This window comes from Equus asinus, chromosome 12 (genome assembly GCF_041296235.1).
Source record: "Equus asinus isolate D_3611 breed Donkey chromosome 12, EquAss-T2T_v2, whole genome shotgun sequence".
In the NCBI taxonomy this organism is placed as follows: Eukaryota; Metazoa; Chordata; class Mammalia; order Perissodactyla; family Equidae; genus Equus; species Equus asinus.
In genome coordinates this window covers 72488021-72510053 of record NC_091801.1, presented here as the reverse complement: position 1 = coordinate 72510053, position 22033 = coordinate 72488021, and the positions used below count along the sequence as shown (strand labels likewise).

Here is a 22033-nt window from a genome sequence, read left to right as displayed (position 1 = left end):
GTTGCACCTTTATCTCAAGGGCCTTTTGCTCTTGCCATAGGGAATCTCTAAAGCAGATATACAATGCATGCTCCACGGCCAAGGTCAGGCCCTTTTGGAAAGACAAGGTCAGGCCGAATTAGGTTACACCAAAATGGCTTCCTCATATATTCCAATATATCCTATTACTTGCCATTTTTATTTGACACTTCTTACTTCATCAGTTCATTTTCTGGAGCTCAGCCATATTCTAACCTCTTGCTCATTGGGTGTGATTAGCCAATGAGTCAGTTTCTAAAATCTGAATGGCAGTAAGCAAATGGTAAGGTGGGTTGGCAGTTTCTGGTAATGAACTTTGAACATTAACTAAAGTAAGAGGTCAAAGACAAGAGAAGATGAATAGAAGCATAAAAGTGCAAAAAGTAGGCCAAGTTCTTGATTTTGATAATGTACACTAGACTGTAGACTTTAGCGTGCCAGCTGAAGGAAAAAAAAGTCTTGAAATCTCTTTGGTGAAGAGTCAGCAAAATGAAAGAAGAAGAGTGACAGAGATTTAGTGAATTAGACAAATAAAGAGAAGAATCGATGCAATTTCTGTCCCTGGACCTATCTTTGGAGAGTATGCATCTTTCACAAAGGGATGAATGGATCTTGAAGATCATCTACTCCAGCAGCCCTTCCTTTTTGTTCTCCAAGAATCAAGATGGTACCCAGTGAAGGGCTTTACACTGGAACCTGAACTCTACCATGGACTGCCACTGTAGCTTGTGTAAATAATTTCTCCAAGCCTCCTCCTCTTACAAGGATTACATAGGACATATAGGAGATAGACATAAAACACCTTGGACAATGTTACTTTCCTCCTTGACCACTACAGGTGAAAAAACTAAGACCCCTGTGGAAGTGCCCTCTTGCTTCTTCCCCACAATCTAAAATCTATTTTCTTGTAGTCACAGGTCAAGTCTAAAGGAAGCCTTTCCACAAAGGGCCATTGCTTTGTTCTTCCTAACCTTACCTTGTCTCTCCAGCTAACATCTGTCTACTTGATTTAGTTCTCAACCTGTTCCTTCCAAGGCCTCCACTCTACTGAAATGGCTCTCTTCAACTTCAAAAAAGAAGGCCACCATTCTCAAGCTGAAAGCACTTTAAGGGTTTCCCATCAAATTTATAATAAAGTCATGGCTTACATTTTAAGCATTACCTTCCCCTTACTTTCAACCCTTTAGTCACAGTGGCCTTTCCCATCCTATAATATACAGATTCCTTCCAACCTCAGGGCCTTTGCACATGCTCTTTCTGTTGCCTGGGCTACACTCTTTCTGTCCTCACCTGGTTGATTCCTACTATCTTTCAGTTCTCAAATCTGTTTATTCTATATTCTCTTGAGCACCACACATCTCTGCTTTGCAGCATTACTCATGATCACAGCTCTATACTCACATACAGTGATTTGATTAATGGTTCTCTCATTAGACATTGTAATCCACAAGAGTGGAAATTCTTTGTGTCTCCTCATTGTGGAAGACCTATTCACTGATATTAGGACTCTCCACCTTCTAGGCACAAGGTAGGTTGCACTTCCTGCCCCTTAAAAGCTAGGCAAGGCTTTGTGACCTGTTTTGGTCAATGACAGGTAAATGGAGATGACATGTACCACTTCATGTCATATGGACAATGCACAACTCACTGTTTTCTTTCCTTTTGCCAATGATTGGCAATGCTCCAGATGGTGACTCCATTAGCCTGGGTCCTGGTGGGACCATAATATATATCAGAGTCCCAGTTAAGCCACAATGAACCTATGCAGTGAATGAAAAAAAATTTCATTGTTTTAATCTACTGTGTTTTTAGGTTACCAGTGCTATCACCTAACCTGCCCTTACTGACATGTCAGGTTAGCTTAGCACCTGGCACATGCCCAGCATATAATTGTTGAATAAACAAAACAAATGAATAAAATCCCAACTGGGGTCAGTATGCATGCATGAAGGCAACAGAAAGACATTCCATCTGAAAATATTACTGGAAGATATCTTTCAGAACACTTCAAAAAGGCTGATTCCATTCAATTTGATGCAAACTTATGGAGCATCTAAAGTACAGAGATGAATGAGTTCAGCCCTTGCAGCATCAATGGAGCCCATGAACTAGCAGACACACTCTAGCATCTGCTGTAAGCATTGCAGCATATATCAGGTGGAGACGTAGCCACAAGTGGAGTATTCATACCTATCAGGGTGGTGCGGATGCAGATTCTGGGAAAGAGGTCAAGGAAACAAGACATCAGTGAGCTGGGTTTTGCAGAATTATGAGAGTTTGCCAGGTAAATGCCTGGAGGTCAGAGAGGGGCAAGGGGTTGAAAGGGCAGCATTTGACAATAAATTTTGATTTAGTTTCCTGGGAAACAAGCAAAAGTAAAAACTAATGAGTTTGAAACTTGTGACAAAAGAGCTTTGGCAATGAGTGTTCATACCTGACTTGCCCAAGATGGTGGCCACAAGCCACTTGTGGGCATTGAACACTTGCAATGTAATTAGTGCAACTGATGAACTAAAATTTTATTTAATTTTAATTTAAATTTTAATAATAAGACAATGTATGGGGCTGGCCTGGTGGCATAGGGGTCAAGTTCACATGCTCCACTTCAGCGGCCTGGGGTTTGAGGGTTTGGATCCCAGGCGTGGACCTACACTACTCATCAAACCACGCTATGGCAGCATCCCACATACACAATAGTGGAAGATTGACACAGATGTTAGCTTGGGGACAATCTTCCTCAAGCAAAGAGAGGGAGATTGGCAACAGATGTTAGCTCAGGGCTAATCTTCCTCACCAAAAAAAAAATAAAATAAAAATAAAAACTAAGACAGTGTAAAATCTTTTTGCCAGTAAATAGAACTTTATTCTTTTGGTGGAACTATACTTCACTTTAAAATTTAGTATCTGAATTGAACTATGCTATAAGAGTTAAATGTGTGCCACATTTCAAAGATTTAATATAAAATATGTAAAATATTTCATTAAAAATTGTTTATATTTATTATACATTGAAATGATAATGTTTACATATATGTGTTAAATAGTCTATTATTAAAATTAATTTCACCTGTTTTGTTTTTACTTTTTTAAGAATACCTATTAAAAAATTTCATAAGTGGTTCACGTTATATTTCTATTGACAATGCTAGTCTAAACCATGAGAATCACCTGGAGGGCTTGTTAAGGAAATGGAAACAGGACCTTGTACAGATATCTGCACTCCCAGGTTCATTGCAGCATTATTCACAATAGCCAGCTATGAAAACAACCTAAGTGTCCATCAACGGATGAATGGGTAAAGAAAACGTGATATGTATATACACAACACAATATTATTCAACCGTGAGGAAAAAGGAAATTCTGTCATTTGCAACATCATGGATGGACCCCAAGGGCATTACGCTAAGTGAGATAAGTCAGACTGCGTGGTATCACTTATATGTGGAATTTAAAAACAAGGAGAACTCAGAGAAACAGAGAATAGAAGAGGGGTCAAGGGAAATAGGGAGAGATTGGAAACCGGTACCGACCTTCAGCTATAGAATGAATAAGGTCTTCTAACTTGCTTCCAATACTCCTTTTCCTTTCATTTTTTACCTTCACCTTCCTATACAAGGTATATATTTCTCCTTAATATGGCTCATTAAAGGAAATGTACCATATAAATGTTTTTGGTCTAAAAGAGAGGCAATAAATTTGCAAGACTGCATTTTATGAGTTGTCAGAAGCCTGCCAGGGGAATCTCTGAAATGAAATTTAAAATCTTAGACTATGGATTTGCCTGTATTTAATAACCATGGTGAGATCCAGAGAGATTTCTTCCAAAAGATTCAGAGACCCCAAGTGACAGTAGTGAATGTCCTCTGGGGAAAGGGAAAATGTTGAAAATTTATGGGGTTTCTTGCCTAACTGCTTTAAACATTTGACTGGTAAGAGTCAAAGACTTTCCTAGTAATCCTATATCCTCCTATTTAACTGTTAAACTTTACCCTGGAATTATTGTTTTTCTTTGCTAAAAAACCAGAGGAAGGCAGATTTACAAAGAAAGAAATTGGAAGAATTTCGCTATTCCCTAATCTGTCCCAATGAGTCGGCCAGGAATTTTCATTGTTCCCTACTCCCTCTTTTGTTTGTTTTTATCAAACCTCTGTTCTCATTGAGAATCCAAATGTATCTGCCTGTCTTTTTTTTGGAAACATTCAAGGGATTCTTTTGAAATTGAATTCTATTTGGGTGGGTCTATATCTTCTCACTTCTGGGTGAATTGTAACCTCGCCAAGGACAGGAACACATCTATACTCTGCATTTTGATAGCTACAGCACATGGCTTCATTGATAGCAAGCTTCCAATAGATATTAATTGAATGGGTGGATATATAAGAGGATGAGTGGGATGGATGGATGATAACACATATACATTTGGGTGCAACTTGTGAAACTATTTTGGTTATCCATGGTAAAGAGACTTGCATCTATTTTTCCTCCTTTCCACCCTTCTTGCGCTTTTACTCACCTTAGATGGGATCTTGCCTGAATTCTGGGGTCTCATGCCCATGTGATCACATCCACCGCACTTGTCTACACCTAATCATATAATTTTAGAAGATTTGGAAAAAAGTATCTCCTAAGTATCCTTCAAGCACTGCTTTTTTTTACTTCACTTCTTACAAATAACTTGCCTCAGAATGAGGAGCCTATTGCTTATGCCCTAATCTGACTCCAAAATCTGATGCCTGCCAGCCCTGTCAGAACACTACTGAAGAACTCACTTAACCCCAATGGTGGCACAATATTTATGGTCCAGGTGACAGAGAAGAAGACAGACCAAACAATAGCAAATTTAGTTAACAAGAGGCAATTTCAGAGCTGTAAGTACAGAGAGGACTAAGAGAGAACCCTTCCCCTAATAAGGCTTGGAGTTAATTTTTAGAAGATTGTTCTGAAATGATCAAGAAGAGGCAAGAGGTGGAGTGAGTGAGGACATGGAAGGAGAACAACATAGAATTAAAAAAAAAAAAAGGACTGCAAAAGGATTTATCTGATTAGCATCAGCTCTCAAGGTATATTCATTTCAATCATAAAGAGATGTCACCCTTGCTACACAGGGTCACATTTCCAAGATGCCATGTTGACCATTGCACAGTAAGTTCATGATAAGAAGATGCAAGAAAATGAATGACAGCAAAGTGTATAAAAATCCATCTGTCTCTTTGGGGATATGAGCAGCAAATCTATGGAAAATGGAAGATGGCTAAGGAGATACGAAATCAGGCTGAAGAGCCTTTGTGATCACACATAGGCTCCCAGAAGGGGTAATGGTCAGGTCGTTGTGTTAGATTTAATATGTGTGTGGGGAATGCAAAAGGAAAGGCAAAATAGGAAAAATTATTACAGCTGAAAAGGTTAACAGATTGCAAACGGAGATTTTTTTTAAGCTCTTGAGTGAAGCTTGAAAGTGAAATGTCACAGCAATAATATAAAAGAGCCAATAAAACATACAAATTCTGTAGGGGCTGTGTGACCCAAGGTGGAAGTTATGCTCCAGGTTTGCCAACAGTGTGGGTTCATTATCATAACCAGGTACATGGACTTTAGAGGAAAAAAGAAATGGATACGTTCTTAAGCAGGGATCTTCCATAATGCCAGAATGTTGTATGCGTTATTCATCTCATCCCTTCCAAATCCCCACGTGCATGAGGTTTTGCAAGATCCCTCTACTCCTACCTCATTTATGTCAACTGGGGCTGCTAGCCCCTGGGCTCCATGATCCAGACACAGTAGTCTTGTCCAGCTCCTCATTCACATTTCCTGCCTTAGAGTTCCACAAGTGTAACTCTGTTGAGAACACGGCACCCGACGCATTTCCACTTAGATCAGTTATTTTCCCCAGGGGACATTTGGAAATGTCTGGGGACATTTTTGTTTGTCACAAGTGGGTAGACATGCTACTGGCGTCTAGTGGGTAGAGGCCAGGGATGCTGCTAAATAGACCACAATGTACAGAACAGCCCCCACAACATAGAATTATCTTGCCCCAATGTCAATAGTCCCAAAATAGAGACACTCTGCTCTAGATAACCTCTAATTGTCTTATCTTTCGGGTTTCCACTTAATGGCGGCTTCTGACCACATTAGGCAGCTCAAGTCAGCTTGCTTCTCTCCTTTAAGCAATTATCACAATAGCAATTAATTCATTTTCCTGTTTCTGTATGTAACCCAGCCAAAGGAACAGCTAGAAGGACGTACTGAAAGAAATTTATCTTACTGATAGCTGAATAGGAAAATGCTCAAATTCCAGAGGACGGTGCAGATATTTTTATTTCCCCTACTCATTGTTGAGTCCCATTTTGATGGATTCCCCATTCACCTTCCTTTAGTCCTCTTCTCCCTAAGAGTCCAAATTCGTCCAGGCTGCCCCTTTTGCTTACCTCGTTTCACACAAACGTTCCTGAAATCCAAGGCTCCAGGCGGCAGTTCCAGCTTTTTCCTGGATCTCATGTTCTTACAAGGACAGCACTGACATGGCCCACAAACTCTTTTTAAAATATTTTTGCTAATAACAATCACCTGTCGTAGGTAACCTCGATGTATTTTCATGCCAAAGGAACCCCTACTTCATAAAGGTTACATAATAGAGAGGAACAAAGACTGCTCCAAACAACTAATTCCTGCCTGCCGCACATGTGGAGAAGAAGCAGATTAAGGAACTTAAGGGAGAAGAAGGGTCCACAAACCTAGAAGTCGACACAGCTTCACCCTCCACTCCCAAGTCCTGGAGATCCTCCTTCAGCAGTTCCCTGCTTCCTCTTGTCTCCCTACGTTACTTGTAGTGCTGCCTTATGTGGGGCCTTATCATTCCTTACACTACATATCTTTTTTAGACAAATTTTCTCTAGACGCCATAGCACAATTTGGCTGCTCTGTCCTAGCACTTATCGTAACAGACTGTAATGGATTATTCTAGTTTCTTCCTATGCAATCATGAGTTCCTGGAGTTGAGGGATGATGTTTTGAGTCTCTTTAGATCACAACATATTGCACTAGTACCTAGTTTGAGCACAATGACCATGTTTCCACTGGGGAAGGGCGGATACTTATTAGAAAGACTCATCTTATTTTACAGCTGGGAATAACAATTTTACCCACGTATATTACAGTAAAACTCTGGTGTCTTTTGAGAAATCCTTTAGCTGCAAATTTCCAAAAACAATGGTCTAAGTATAAGACTAAAACCTACTCCATTCTCTGAATTGACAATTCATAAAATTGGAAATATAGTTGAGTAAGAAAGATATGCGAAAATACTTAACCTCATGAGTAATCAAATAAATACAATGTTAAAGTGATTAAATAGAATTTTGCTTATTTTTGTTTATAAAGTGAGAATGTCTAGTGTTGGCAAGATTGTGGGCATGTAGCCATTCTCATTCATTTGTGCCCAAAGTGTACATTTTTAAAGAGTCTTTTTAAAAGTAATTCAGCAGTAAATAATAAGACACTTGTAAAACAACTGATATCAACAACAGTTAGTTTGTTGTGAACTTTAAAAAGTAATTTAGAAGTATCACAACACTTCCTCTTTCTCTTCGTCCTCCTTTTCTACTTTGTCTTCTCTTTTCTTTCCTTCCTTTATTGGTGGCATGACAAGGAGCCAAGAAGGTGGCAAGACCTGGAAGAGGTGGAGGAACTGAGGAGGTGATGGCAGGAAACCACATTAGTGGTAATCCTAGAGAACCAGGGATCAATCTAACTAAGCCAGCATCAGTCACAGTTTCAGGACTATTCAGTGTTGTAAGTCCTTCAAACAGAAAGTCATCAAAAGAAACCACTGGGGATAGAGGTTAATTAAATACGTAATTAGAATCTGGCTTTTTGGAAAGTCCTAGGGGGAGACTAAAAATAAAAATTTCCATTTGCACTTTTTTGATTGTTTGTTTTGCTTTGGGTATTTTCATACCCTCATACTCATTTTTTTAAAGCCAACATGAAGACCATTATAAAAGTTATTCTTCTTTACTCTTTAATAATTGCTGGAGACTATTCAGCTTCCTTCCCAGATTTTCACAATTATTGTCAGCTATTCTTCATCTTTGAAGCTCTTGATTCAATTACATTTGGCGGGCATCATTGAACACCTACTATGTACCAGGACTGTGCTATGTAACAAGTATATAAAAATGAGTGTGGCAACATCCCTATAATTTTAGAGCTCATGGCCCAGCAGAAAGGACAAGGCACAAATAGGAATAGTGACAATAAAATTGGAGATATGCCAGAACTGACTTTGGTGCCATGTACCATAAGAGCACGAAGGAGGAAGCAAGGTAGTACCCCCTGGAATGACCTACACAAAAACCTGATGCTTGAGCTTGACCTTGAAAGAATAGCAGATTATCAAGAAAAATGGAAATGGGAAGTGATCCAGATCACAGATGCACAGATCTGGATGCACAGAGAGATCTGGAAAAGGCCACGGAGAGTTTAAGGATCAATGAGAAGCTTGGGCATGCAGGAATTGGCTGGCCATAAGGGTAGATTTGAGAGTGTGAGATGAAATCAGTGAGTGCCATGACTCTCCCTTACATTATAAAGGCCACAGAGAAGGTTAAGAGACCCAACTGTGTCCAACAAAGACCACTTGGTCAGCAATGTGGAGGGTGAGCAGGAGCAAAAAGACGCAGGAACAATGGAATCAGTCAAGAGGGGATTGGAAAGGTTTAAGAAGAAAGGATGTGAACTTGAAAAGAGCCTCTCACATAGTATCCGCAGGAGGCCACTTCTGTACTAAAATCTCAGAATCCACCACTCTCCCCAGATGCCCTGAGCACCTGGTGGAATTTCACACACAATATGCATAGATCCTTCTGTCCCCCGCCCCCAGAAAATGTGAAGAGGGAGCGTAGAGCAGATAGAGGTGAACAAGATGGCCTCGGATTCAGAACTGAAAGGATTTGGAAGGTGAAGGCATGAAGGCAAGAAATACTTCTGTGTTTGCATCTCTGTGCGATCCAGATTGACTTCCAATAAGTGAATTGACTTCCTGTGACTGATTCTAACTCAGTAGGTAGCTGTAGGAACCAGTGACTAATTTCTTTTCCTAGAGAAATGTTTTTGGAGAGATGACTTTCACATGAGGCCACTGGGGCCAATGATTCAGCAGCCATGAGAGCTGGGGCATTGGTCTCTGGCTGATGGGGATCTGACTCCTGCTTCTGCCCTTATTTGCTGTGTCATCTCAGGTATGCCATCTAAACTGTTTACATCAGTCCAGTTTCATTATTGAAAAGACAAATGTACAGCATTTGTAAAACCTTAGTCCAACACCTGGCATGTGGTACACAATAAATATTGGTTGGTTGGGTTGACCAACAAATATTATAGTTCCTGACACTTTGAAAGATGACATTTATATTTTGTAGTAACTCCAGTACCCATAGTTGATCTTTTGGTCCACTGGATCCACAATATTGGTATGAGTGGAATCAGGCAAGGATAATTAACCCCACTTTTACAATTTAGGAGGCAGGCTCAGAGAAGCTAACTATAGCTTCCAAAGGTTGGACAGCAAATACAGAGTAAAGCTGAGAGCGGATTTCACATCTTCAGACTAGGTTTCAAGTGCCTTATAATGTATCACCCATCCCTTGTTCCTTCTTTTCTTCCACAAATAGTTATTGAGTTTCCGTGATGATCTAGCTCCTGTGGTGAATATAATATTCCAGTCCTAAGGATGGAGGCCTCAATAGGCCACATCTTGGCTTTTGTCTCTACCCTCTTCCTCTTTTAGGACAAAGAAAGCAGTTTACAAAAAGCTAGTAGAGAGCCTGGCATAAAGTAAGTGCTGACTAAGTGGCCGGTAAATGTGATCCTTGTTGAATGGATAAGTCTAATACAATATATCCCCTGACACCTGTCCCAAGAATCATGGGAATTGAGCAGAAGGATAGATCTCTGCTCTGCAGAACCAGAGGTGTGCTGTAATGTGTGGGCTTTGAAGTCAAATGGTCCAGTTTTAAATCCCAGCTCTGTGTGACTTTGAGCAGCTCCCTTAACCTCTCTGAACTTCAGTGTCTTAATCAGGAAAATGCAGCTAATGATACTTCCCTTCAGGACTTGTTCTGAGGATTAAAGAAGATGGCTTATTGAAAGCACCTGGCGTAGCGTGCTGGCCTATAGGAGGTGTTCAATCAATGGTAGCCATTATGACTGATGCAAGGCTGCAGGGAGAGGCTGCATCAATTGGAGCTTTACAGGCATGGTAGGTAAAGCAGCAAGGCCATTACTAGCCAGAATTATGGCTGGAATATCCCCCTGGGTCAGGCCAACCTCTGATTGAATACAGGGTTCTTTCTCAGACTGAGACCTTTTGGGGCCCTTACCTTCTCCACTGTCATGAGAGGTAGGACCAAACCCTGGCCTTGCAGAGCTGCTGAATTTCACTCTGGGGCTGAGTCATGCTGAGTCGAGCTCAGTACAATTTGTGCCCATGTCATTGAGGTGCAGAGGTCTGCAGGCGCCACAAAAACGAGACTGGCTTTTTATCACCCTTGCTACAAAGGCCAGAAGCGCGCACATAGGACAGAAATGTAAACACACGCCCCAAGCCTCTATTTGCTCTCGAATTGGCCAACGTGCCGTGCCCCACCGCCCCCATCCTCCCACCGTCCATACCAAACCTCAAAGACCGAAAGTGCAAATAAGTGAAATCTTCAGTGTTTATTGATTCAAAGAGAAGCTTTGAACTCGCAACCCAGGATTTTTTAGATTATTTGTAGCATTTTTAGTAGGAACTTGAACAATTCATTCTCTGTGTAGTTTGACAAGCATGGGAATGTTAATGCAATAACTGAACCTAGAACTGAAAAAGGACGAAAGGCTAGAAATCCAATAAATAAAAACTGAAAATGGCCTTAACGATTAATAATAGGAAAATGATTAAGTAAAATAGCACACCAGATATTGGAATATATGCAATCCCTGAAACAATGTTTGTTTAAGTGACATGAGAACATGTCTAAAATATACCACGTAAAAACAGATTAGAAACTTTGCACACAGCATGATTGCAATTATTAAATATGTATGAAATATACCCAAAAGCCTACATTTTTATGGGATTATAATACTTATTTTTACTCATACTTTATGTATATCCACATTTATACAAAAAAATGCTTATAATCATTTGTATTAAAAAAAATGTTTTAAAGTGTAAGAGAGAGCTTAAGTAACTCCCAATCACCTTTGCCTTTGAAAGAGTTATAAGAGAGATAAATTCTATAAGAACTTAGTTAGTAAGCACTTCTATGTCATAAAGTTCCAGTTATCTCCATAGACAAGAAATGGTTAAAGATTAGTGGGCAAATGATGAGTTAAGGGATGTCATGGTTGCCAAACATCTGGGAAACAGTGTAATATGGAAGAAAAAAACCTGATTATGAGTTAGGAAATCAAAGTGTTAATATTCACTCTGCCACTAAATGGCTCTGCATTGACTAGTTTGTTTTCTCTACTTTTCTGTTTTTCTGCTTATAAAATGAGGGAAAATTGTTCATTCATTCATTTATTCAAGAAATATTCCTGGAGGGTCTACTACGGATCAGGTATGACTGTAGGCACTGGGGACAAAACAGTGGACAAAAGAGACACAGCTTCTACCCTCAGGGATCTTACCTTCTGGTGGAGAAGAAAAACCACAGACTACTAGTCAACTAAACATGTAAAATAGGATCAGGTGCTATGAAGAAATATAAGGTAGGGTGAGGCGAAAGAAAGTGGTCAGAAGGTCTCTACAGAGGTGATTTGTAGTTGAACAACCATGTAAAACATAGGAGTAAGCCGTGCTATTATCCCAGAGAGAAGGGTGTCTAGGGAGAGAGAATGGCACATGCAAAAGCCCTGAGGCAGGAGTGTGGCTGGAATAGAGAGACTCAGGTGAGGGTGGTGGAAATGAAGACAGTTCTTTTCCACTGTAGTTTAAACAAATAGAGTTCATTAGAGAGCCTGCCAGCAAGTTCAAAATACTCCCAGTGCATTTGAGATTCAAAGTCCAAGGCCTTCGCGTAGGGAGCGCATTTACAGAAACCTCTTCAGCCCCACTGCGGGCTTTGAAGGCCCGCTGTGCAACTATTAGCTGATCCCACTTAACAAACAGTGACGCAGTCATCAAGCATGTTTGTGCCCAAGCAGGTGATGATTTTCTCTCCGCTGACTCCAGTCAAGGACTTTCCGCTTCCAGATTTCAGGCTCCAGGTGACGTTGGGCACAGGGGGTCAGGTGGCAAGTGGAACAGGTCACGCGCCAGGCAGGTGACATGATCTGTACTCAGCTCAAATTTCAAAGAGCCTACTTTTCTGCCCGTGTGTCAAGCACACAGTTAGTTTGAATGCTGCAGGCAGGGTAAGATGATTCATCAATTTCCAAACCCTTGGGAAAGGATCCTATTGCTTAGATTTTTTAATATGTTTTCCTAACCCCTACAGAGGTAGCTATAACTCAGGAAGATAAACTGGGATGAAGGCAAGGGCAAAAAAAAAAAAAAAAAACAATTACTGTCATCCATAATTATAAGCCTATCGTTTATTGTGCACTAATAGTTGCATTTCCAAGCAGACAGTATTAATTAGTGAAATAACAAGGCAATTTGCATTCATCCCAATTCAGAAGAATTCAAACTACATCAACTGACCAAACATAGGTATCTCAGCCTTATTACTTTTTGTCTTTTTAATAGATGGGGAAACTGAGGCAGAGAAAATGAATGGATCATGAAAAGAAGTAAGTTTATCCAAAGCTTCGTAGAAATCAGATTGTCATCAAGTGCATTGGGACAATTGTGTGTTGGGACAGTTTGTGGAGATGTGTCAGAGCAGGAGGACACAGAGGCAGGGAGATGAGGCTCAACTCTCGGGAGTGCCATCGGCTTTGACATGGGATCAGATCTTTGAGTCTGTTTCCTCGTCCATGAAATGGGACCGTCAGTCCCTGCCTGACATGATTGTTCTGCAGAATAAATGACAAACACACATGCCTGCAAAGCATGCGTGGTTTGGAACATGAGTGGGTGCTGCCCAGATCCCAGCAGAAGTGCCATTTTAGGAGGAGGAAGAAGCTCTACGTCAACCTGGAATGCTTGGGGCCAAACATTTCTGGAAGAAGGGAATCTGGGGCTACACAGGCAGAAGGAAATCTAACTCGTCTTAAGGAAAAATATCAGAAGTCTGATTGGGTTTGCAGTTTGAGGCACGAGGAAGGATCCTAGCAGGTCCATTTTCCATAAAAGCGATCCAGCCAGGAGAGTTTGGAGGAGAGTGGGATGTGCTTCGAACCATCTAATGACTTGGTTCTGGAACAAGTTTGATTTGTCAGAGTGTTTGTAGGCCTACTTTTGTATGATGCTACCTCTGTGATGCAGAGAAGTCCTCATGGCTGCAGCGTTCAGTTCTGTACAATTAGAACTTGGGGCATATATATGAAAAGAGACATTCACAAGTACCTTTATTTATTTATGCATGTCAGTTTCTTTTTATTTTTTTGCACAGTCAACTGGTATGAAACAAAACAGAAAAGAATAAATTATTGCACTATAGTAGAAATGCGAGACACCATCTAGTAAAGGCTCTTTGCTTTTAAAACTAAAGAAACAGAAGCTGAGGGAGCGTTGCTTTCCCCAGAGTACAAAACGTTTAGAGTGTCTAGTCAGAATCCTGAGCCAGGTCCTCTCGGACCCTGCACAACACAGCACCTTGTGGATGGAACTTCCTACGTCTCAGTCAGTACCTCGGAGGGTAAGAGGGCTGTCATTTCTGAGTCTTCAGTTCTGGCCACCCAAGAGTCTTGTCCCCTAGAGAAAGAAATGGAAGACAACGTGATTAAGCAAAAGCAATGTGTTGTTTGGACTCACTCAGGGACTTGATTTTAAGTCCATCACCTGTACTTTTGGCGATCTCAGATACATCAGTCAACTTCACAGAGCATCAATTTCCTGTTGGTTAAACGTAGATAATGGAGGCTACTTCACTGGTTTGTTTGAGCGTCAAATTTAAAGAGAAGGTTGTATCTGAACGACGTAGATAAATAGGAAAACAGCAAAAAAAAAGTTCCTGTTCTTTGACTGTGTCTTCATGATGCTGGTGTTGTTATTCTTATCATTCTTATTGTCATTCAATGGTAAGAAAATAGCCTGTCATTTCATCTACTTCTCCCTCACATGTATCAGATTTGATGCTCTTTATTGTGTTCCAGGAGGATCAAGACAGTCTTTATATTGGCATTATCTGTCTTAAAGCAGCATTCATCTTTACGAACAACTTGAATGAAGGCAGAAAGCAAGATGGCGAGACACTCTGAGTCTATCCCTATTTATCAATGCCTAGAAATAACATGAGGATTTCATGCTTTCCCCACCTGCTGCTTGCCATGGAAGGTAATATTCTATTCTATTGCCTTGAATTACTTGCGATAAGAAGGGAGTGTTTGTTAAATATTATCCAGCCAGTAATACTCTTTTTGTATAGGACACCTGTTATCCAAAGGTTTCACTTTACCCTACAAATATCTCGTTATCTAAAAGACACATCCCAGTGCCATCAATAACCAAATCTCCTTCACAGCCTCAGTTTCCAAAAGAGGCAAGACTCTGATCGTCTTTCTCGAGTCATTATCCCACTCCTTGGAACACATTGTTTCACAGTCTGAAAGGAGATTTCACTTTTCTATTGAGAACAGGGAGGCAATGAGGTCTGAAGTATCGGGCTGGGGTCGGGAGATCCATGCTTTCATGATGATGCTGATAGTGGTTATTACGTGGTTATGCGGTTATGATGACACCTACTACATTGCGTGCACTTCTTATGTCTTTACTGATTTCATCCTTACCAAAATACTTACTAGGATACTTTTGACATAGGTAGCAAAAGAACTAAGAATGGCGTAAATAAAAGAAAATATCATTATCTCACCTAAAACACTTCTGGTAATAGGTTGCTTCCAGAACTGGCTCCACAGCCTTAGCCATCTGTAGCCTGTCATTTTTTGCTTTCAGATTTTTCTCTTAATGAAGACAAGGTCGCTGTTGTAGTTCCAGGCATCACATCCTCATATAAATGTGCAAAACTAGAAAAGGGGAATAAATGTCAATTTAAGCCCATTTTTAAGAGCAAGGAAAATTTCCCAGAAGCTCTCCAGAGGACTTCCCTCTGTGTCTCACTGACCTATGCCCATTATTGAGTCATTCACAGGCAAAGGGAGGAAATTGCCACAACTGGCAGTGCACAACTGGCCAGCGCACGCGTGCACACACACACACACACACACACACACATACATTCACACCCCATCCCATGGCTAGGGCTGAGAAGGGACCCAGACTCCATTAAATCAAAAGAATGCCAATTAACCTATCATGATTAGGGTCCCGTTAGCAAGGAAAAAGGGAAAGACTGTCAGGTAAGTAGCTATTATTAGCCCTATTTTACAAATGAAGAAGCAGAGTTTCAGAGTAGTTATTAACTGCATTAGTCAGGGTAGATTAACTCATGTGACAAAGGACTTTAAAGTATCAGGGGCCTGATATAATGATATTCTATTTCTTACTCATGTCAGAGTCCAGTGACAGTTGTAGGGAGGGGACAGGACAGTGCTCCATGTAGTCATTCAGGGACCAAGGCACCTTCTGCCAGTGAATCTACCCTCCTTTACGTCCTGGAGATTTTCCCATTCACCTGGGGATAAAGAAAGAGCAGGAGAATTGTCCATGGAAAATTATTATGGGCCAGGCCTGAAAGTCGTGCTTATCACACAGCTCCCATCCAATTGGCTATAACTCCGTCACCTGGCCACCCCTAGCTGCAAGGGAGGCTGGCAGGCTAAAGTGTGCTGAGGAAAAAAAGGTAGTACTCTCCCATGGTCACAGAGCAGGTGGCCTAGCTGATGTGGACCATTAAAGCGTTTCCTGCTCTAACCATCTATAGTCTAATCTCTGCTGCTGTAACGGTACCAAAACCTCCCTTGTGAAACTTACCCCTGCCTCAAGTCTCAATGTCTTTGACTTCTCAGTGACGCTAGATTCTATTGGCTCCATGCTGTAGAAACACAATCTTTCCTCAGCGCTCAGACATTGTCCTTTCCTTTGTTCTTTCCCTTTGTTCTTTCTGTTGGCCTGTTTGCTTTCAGCATTGACTTCTTTTTCTTTTTTTTTGAGGAAGACTAGCCCTGAGCTAACATCCATGATCAATCCTCCTCTTTTTGCTGAGGAGGACTGGCCCTGTGCGAACATCCGTGCCCATCTTCCTCTACTTTATATGTAGGACACCTACCACAGCATGGCTTGACAAACAGTGCCTAGGTCCACACCCAGGATCCAAACCAGCGAACCCTGGGCTGCTGAAATGGAACATGCGCACTTAACCACTGTGCCACCAGGCAAGCCCCCATTGACTCCTTTTTCTCCTCCTCTCAAATCTCAGTCCTCATGCCCCTACTTCTCTCTCTTTGGAAAAGACTATTCACAACAATGGCTCCGTTCTGACCTCTATCTTCTGAAAAATTTACCCTGTTGCTCTGAGCCTCTCTACTGACCATCAGGTAGTAATTCAGATGTTAATATTATTACTATGACTATTTATATTTACGTTCATACTACTGTTATTGTTACTCCTACAACTCTCTTAGTATATGCCAGGTATGATGGTAAACATTTTGCTGAAATTATCTTTAAGCCTCACAAGAACGCTTGGGATTAGTTTCACCTCCTTTTTTTTCAGATGAGAAAGCTGAGGTTTGGAGAGAAAAATGAAATGCTATCAAGCAACATAAAAGGAATTAAAAACTAGACAGTCTGACTCTGAAGCCAAAACTGTTAGCCCTTATGTACAAATGCCTCTGAGAGCTACATGACTCTGAAAGCTCCGTGCTGTAAGTTCCCTTCCAGCATCCCTGCGTCTGGTGCAGAATTAAGCACACAGCAAGTGTAAACATGTGCTCAATTTAAACTCACACCTCCAAAGGCAAGCAGATCCTCTTCTGCCAAAATCCTACCACTGTATCTCCCTAATTCTTGCTGTACATACCGTTCTTTTCCTATCTGTATTCAAACTGTGCCATCCTTGTTGACATATCGTTTTTCTAAACAATAACAGCAGGTAACCTTTATCAAGCATTTATCACGTTCCAGGCAATGCTTTTTGCACTCTTTCCCTACAAGGAAACTCTCATTATTCTCCCTGTTTACAGATTGGAAACTTCAGCCAGCTTAAGATTAAGTGGAGGAGATACAGTAATCACCTAGAAGTCTAACTCTGCCATCCCTATTCTTATCTAGTAAGTTCTATTTCCTGTGGCAATGCCACTGCCGCTAGTACATTCCTTCCACAGTCTCTTAGGACTGTATTTGTTCCTTCCTCATTCCTGGTGACAATGCCCAGAACTGATTCACAAGCATCTGAGTATGGAAACGGCCTCCTTCCTAGACTATAACTAGTCCACCCCTTTTAAATTAATTTATTAACTACTATCAGCTAAATATTGTATATTTTAATTGGCTCTGTTATCTCTTCTCACTTTGTCTGTTAAAATCTTCCAAAACCTTTATTCTTTGTATTAATCAAGGCAGAGGTCTCCTTGTGTTCATGTAAATTGGATTTATCCTTCTCTCTGTGATTTAAACTTTGTTAGGAATAACAGGTGGGATTTTTAAAGCATCCTGCACGTCAAGCTCTAAAAAAGGTGTTCCAGATCAATGGAGCACCATCTGCCAGGTTTATTCTCATTGCCGCAGCAATTGCTTTCCGCTTTGCTGGTTCATGAAAGGGACACAATCAATCTTTGTGGGAAGCAACGTGATAGGTAAAAAGAACACAGGATTTGGACTTATTCATTTATCCAACTACTATTACTCAATAAATTGAACACTTGGCATGTACTAGGTTCTATCACATTACCTACCTCAAGGGATGTCGTGAGAATTAAATGAGGTAAGAGCCAAATCTTTAGCATAGTACCTGGTACATAGTAAGTGACCCATCCATAGATAAGTCCCAATCTTCTGTTTCCTCTTGAATAAATGAATTCGTGAATGAATTTGAAAACTCATCTTTCCTGTAGCATCGTTAAGCTGTGTCTCTCCTTTTGGTACTTTGTACTGCTGTTCTCCAGAATCTTCCTTCTGGTCCGTGGGCTGAATATGATGCTCAGGCAGTTCTGCTCTGTGTGGATTCTGCCAACTGTTGGTTTTGATCCTGCCTACCAGCTCTGCATGATGCTTTCCATTTAACATTGATTCAAGAAATATTTATTAAGTACCTATCATATGCCTGACGCTGGACTGGGCTCTATGCATATAATAGTGAACAAGATAGATATGGCACCTACACTTTAAGTAGGAAAGAAACGTAGCAATTAAGTGTGGAAAAAATTAAGTTTAGGAAGCACATGGTGGTATGAGAGAATATACTCAGAGCAAAACACGACATATGCATAACACAATATTCATCTTAACCCACTTTTCTAGGTTAATCTCTTTTTCTTCCATCTAGTTAAATTCTACTCATTTTAGGGTGCTATCAGTTGTGGTTAAAAGGAAAAGAAAACTCAAAATGACTTAAATAGCACAGGACAGTTTTTTGGTTTATGGGACTGAAAAGTCCAAGGGTAATTAATTTTAGGAGAGGCTTCATAGGGTGACTCAAGATAAAACCAAGAACTTATTTCTCTTCATTTCTCAGCTCTAGTTGCTCAGTGTGGGTCCATTATTGGCAAGCTCCTCCCTCGAAGGTCCCAAAATGATTGCCATTGGCTACTGAGGATGCATGCTTCCTAGTTCACAAAAAGCAAGCAGGAGTGCACCGAATAAAAGTCCTGACTTTTGTCTCATGGGATCCCCTTAAGTCCTGTAGCTGTTCTGTGGGCAAGCAAAAGAATTTCCACCTATGTATTTCTCACACGTAGAATTTAGTATTGAGCTATATGCTCAGCCCTAGACCCAGGAGTGAGGTCAACTTTCCTAAAATACACAATCTGCCGGAGAGAGGAGTCACATGATAGGCATTGTGGGCGCTCTTCAAATTCATGGCTATTGCAAGTTACTATACAAACAGGATTCCAATCTAAGCTTTTGCCAACAGCAAACGAGAGTTCTCATTTCTCCACATCCTCACCAACACTTGGTATTTTTTTAAACTTATTTAAGTGAACACGAAAACACATGAAATGGAATCTCATTGTTCACAGGCCATCCTTATCGATTTTTCATAAGTTGCCAGTTTAAATGATTTGCCTCTTCTATAACTAGGTTGGTTTTCCTCTCTGTGTTCACTTTTTACATGAACTTTTTCTCAATGACATGTTTTGCTAATCATTTTTACCAGTCTGTGTCTTCCCATTTTGATGTCGGTACATTTGTTATGCAGAGGCTTTGAAATTCAAGGTACACAAAGTTAATCAATCTTTTCCTTTATGATTTTTTTTTTTGTGGGTGCCCTATTTAAAAACTTCTGTTCTAGCCAAAGATGGTAAAAATAATCTTTTATATTTTCTTTTATAAATTTTAAAGTTTTGTTGTTCACCTTTAGGTTCTTAATTCACCTGGAATTTGTTTTTGTGGATGGTATGAGGCAAGGACCTTATTTATTTATGTGCTTACTTACTACAATTTGGATGGTCAATTTTTCCAGTACTATTTATTGGCTGGTCCATTCATTCCCCACCATTTTCCACGTACTCCTCTCCGTTTACAAATGAGACTAATCATGTCCTCTATATTCTTTTCTTTTTCTCTCTTTTTTTTTTTTTTTTTTTTTTTGAGGAAGATTAGCCCTGAGCTAATTGCTGCCAGTCCTCCTCGTTTTGCTGAGGAAGCCTGGGCCTGAGCTAACACCCGTGCCCATCTTCCTCTACTTTATATGTGGGATGCCTACCACAGCATGGCGTGCCAAGCGGTGCCATGTCCACACCCGGGATCCGAACCGGCGAACCCCAGGCCGCTGAGATGCGGAATGTGCAAACTTAACCGCTGCACCACTGGGCTAGCCCTGCCCTTTATATTCTATCCATTAACATTATTTTGTGCTTTCTAACTTCCTTTCTTCTCTTTTCTTCTTTTTCCTACTTTCCTGACTTCTTTCAGATTGACAGAACTACCTTGATTCCTACTTTTCTCTTCATGCTCCACTGATTTAAAAGTTCTTACTTCTATGCTCTTCTTTAGAGATTATCCTTAATATTGTGAATCTCAACTTTGATTTAGCAATGTCAGTTTACAATAGATTTGCCTCGCTCCCCAAAATATAAGCAATTCAGCACACAGACTCCTATTACCCTTTTTTATCTTTCATGGTATTGATAACTAGTATTTTAATTTCATCCTGCCTGTAACACCTCCATTAGTAATCATCTTGTAGTTTTCTATAGTCAAGACTTATTTAGATTCATCTCCATGATTCCCAATTAATTTGCTCGTTGTTGCTCCTTGCATTCCTTTTATTCATCCTTGTAGCATTTGGCAAATAATATTTCACTGGTTTCCAGCATCCATTGCTACTGCCAGTCTAACTTGTATCTTCATAAATATCTGCCTTTTCTCTCTGCTTGCTTTTAAAACCATCTCTCCATGAGTGGCGTTCTGTGTCTCTTCATTATGTGTGTAACTGAGGTTTGTGTGTTTTATTATCTTCAGAATTCAGTGTGCTTCTTTATTCTGAAGACTCATGTCTTTCGTTTAGTGGGATACTTCTAAGTCATGATCTTCTAAAATATCACTTTCCCTCCTTCTCTCTATTGTCTAGTTTTTGAATAACCTACTAGATACATTTTAAACAAACTTATTCTATCCTCCCTCTCTCTTAACCTTTCTTTCATATTTTCGGTGTCTTCATTTTTGCTGAAACACATTTTGTGTGATTTCATCAGATCTATATTCACTAATTCCTTCTTCTTTTGTGTCTAATTTGCTGTTTAACATTCCATTGAGGTTTTTTTCTCACAGCAACATATTTTTCATCTTGAGAAATTCTCTTTGTGTTTGTGTTTGTGTTACAAAATCCACCTGTTCTTTTGTTGCTAGTACACTGTTCCTTCATCTTAACTATAATTCCTTTTTATTTCTCTTTAGGATAGTCAATTTTTAAAAATTTTATAACCCTTCGCAGATTATTCTATTATATGGAATAATGCCATGCTATCTCCCCAGTGGTCATGTTTGCTGGCTTGCCCTCATGGTGTATCTTTCATCAAAAGGTATATAATTTGTGATTGTGAGCTCATCTTCAGTGGCAGTTTTTCTGCTGAAATCACAAAGGCCAAGTTGTGAACATTTTATGTTTTCTTCCATAGTGACATCCAGTTTGTTCATGGATCTATAACTAATTTTTATCTCAGTAACTAAGTTTGGGAATCCTACACCACATGGGCAGTATAAACTCAGATGCCATAATGTTAAGCGACACACCCTTAAGTTTTGATTTCCCACAGGACACATTTCTTATCCACCAAGGGCTCTGTTAATATGAGTAGAACCCCTTACAGGATCCTCCGGGATATAAGGTTCACCTCTGAACTGTACCCAGGCTCAAGCTTTGATCTTTCTAATCACATAGGGGACATTCAAACCTCAGCCACCGACCATAAGAGCTGATTTTGCATCCAGTATCCATTCCCTAGTTGCCACAATGTCAGCTCAAATATCTTCTGCCACAACCAATTTGAGTTTCTTCTTACTTTGGGATATTTGAAGATTTATCTTTATTTTGAGCTTTTGGCTATGCACTTTTAAAAAATGCTTATTTTAACCACGTTTATATCTATTCGATGTGAGGCTGCACTGCTTTACCTCATTTTTCGTGTCATGAAAAGTTGAATCTCAACGCACATCTCTTTTATTTATATCTAGTTAGCTATCTACCTACATCACCATGAGTCTGTGAGCTCCTTATGGTCTTGGATTTCAGCTTTTTAATTAATTTGGTAATGAACAGAAATATTAGTAAGTTCATTCTAACAATCCCACAATTAGGAGAACTAG

At 40.1% G+C, this 22033-nt stretch overlaps 1 long non-coding RNA gene across 3 annotated transcripts in view; it reads left to right on the top strand.

Moving 5' to 3' along the window:
- Positions 1 to 22033, top strand: part of LOC123290356 (uncharacterized) — a 54375-nt gene that overhangs the window by 24680 nt on the left and 7662 nt on the right. The window contains exons 2-5 of one of the 3 annotated variants that reach the window (XR_011493367.1): positions 12752 to 12795; positions 14263 to 14443; positions 16782 to 16932; positions 17251 to 17337. This is a non-coding gene — a long non-coding RNA (uncharacterized lncRNA). The remainder of the gene's footprint in view (positions 1 to 12751; positions 12796 to 14262; positions 14444 to 16781; positions 16933 to 17250; positions 17338 to 22033) is intronic. The other 2 variants (XR_006534814.2, XR_011493368.1) reach the window with 2 other exon arrangements.